Here is a 1579-nt window from a genome sequence, read left to right as displayed (position 1 = left end):
GCTTATCCATGACATATATTAATTATTGACAATAAGGAATACCACGTGACTGATGTTTCTTTGGACTTGGATTATTTTAGTTAATATAATTTTTCCTAGTCTTTCCATTCCGTAACAAATTGGGTGATGTCATTCTTTCCGATGGATGATAGAATTCCCATACACACACACACACACACACACAAACTCACAACGTTTTCTTGATCCATTCATCTACTGAGGGGCATCCTGGTGGGTTCCATATCTTAGCTATGGGAAATAATGCTGCAATAAACATAATTGTATTGGTAATTTTAATATGGTCTTGTTGCTGACTATTTAGGTGAATACCCAAAAGTGGGATTGCTTGGTCATTTGTGAGCTCTATGAGGAATCTTTTAAGGAACCTCCATACTGCTTTCCAAGTGGTTGAACAAGTTTACACTCCCACCAAAAAGGAAGTAGGGTTCCCTTCTTGCCACATCCCCTCCAGCATCTGTTATTGTAAAAATGTGGAGCGCTTCACAAATTTGCGTGTCACACTTGTACAGGGACCATGCTAATCTTCTCTGTATTGTTCCACTTTTAGTGTATGTGCTGTTGAATTGAGCACAGAACATTTTTTATATATAAAGTGGAATTGATTTTCTTAAACTAGACAATTCAACAAAAAGTAAGTTCAAAAGATTTGTCGTGAAATTTTAGAACCATGTATTTCTTACATAAGCACACATTTAAGACTAAATTCAAGATATGTTAAAACAAAATAATTCCAGGTATTTGTTGTTCAACAGATGTGTAGGAGGAGAAATTCAATTATTCTATACAAGGCACCTATCATAATGAACACTGCAGCAAGTGTTAAGTTCTTTTTTAAGTCTTAATGTTTTAAATATGTTTAATTTTGGGAATTTGCTTATATGCCAAAATTAAGATTGTTTGGTAGGTCATATAACTTTTCTATAAAGTATTTAAGATTTATGGTAGCAGACATATACAACTAAGTATGTATATTTCAGAGTTTATAGAAACTTTACTAATGAGAAGTTGCAAAGTCTTTGTATGAAGAAACAGTGAAGAGTTAAGACTTTGTTAACTACATAGTTTCTGTAAAAACTTTAGGGCTTCCTTACTTTATATGTTAGCGAGGAACAAAAATGATTATATAAACCATATACAGATGATGAGATGAGCCATAAATAGTAATCTTAGAGGGTAAATTTAAAGACTACTCATAGCCTATAAAACTCTTGTTGAACATCATAATCTTAGCCAGTTTTAAATGTACAGGAATATGAGAAAATAGTAAAATCTAATATGTAGTACACTTCAAATACTGGAAACAATGGTATTTGGTTTTTATTTTATTAATCATTAATATTTAATTATTGGTTTTCTTTATTTGCAGCATTGTTTTCCTTGTTGTAATATAATACAACTTTTTATAAGTCATCATTACGAGGTACTTTGAGAATGTTACTGGGATGGCCACACCATTTTTATAGGTGCATGTGAATTTACAAAGAGCAAAATTAAGAACAAAATATTGACTAAAATATTCTCAAATAGAGTTTGAATCAGGAGTGTTGATAAATGTCCA

At 31.7% G+C, this 1579-nt stretch overlaps 1 non-coding gene across 1 annotated transcript; it reads right to left on the bottom strand.

The window, feature by feature from the left end:
• Positions 1–485: 485 nt before the first annotated feature.
• Positions 486–592, bottom strand: LOC122098612. The gene has a single exon (XR_006145753.1). It is a non-coding gene; the product is annotated as a U6 spliceosomal RNA (small nuclear RNA).
• Positions 593–1579: the final 987 nt, after the last annotated feature.

Source organism: Dipodomys spectabilis, unplaced genomic scaffold, assembly GCF_019054845.1.
Source record: "Dipodomys spectabilis isolate Male_0828 unplaced genomic scaffold, ASM1905484v1 ptg000481l, whole genome shotgun sequence".
Taxonomy (NCBI): Eukaryota; Metazoa; Chordata; class Mammalia; order Rodentia; family Heteromyidae; genus Dipodomys; species Dipodomys spectabilis.
This window is presented reverse-complemented; position numbering and strand designations above follow the sequence as displayed.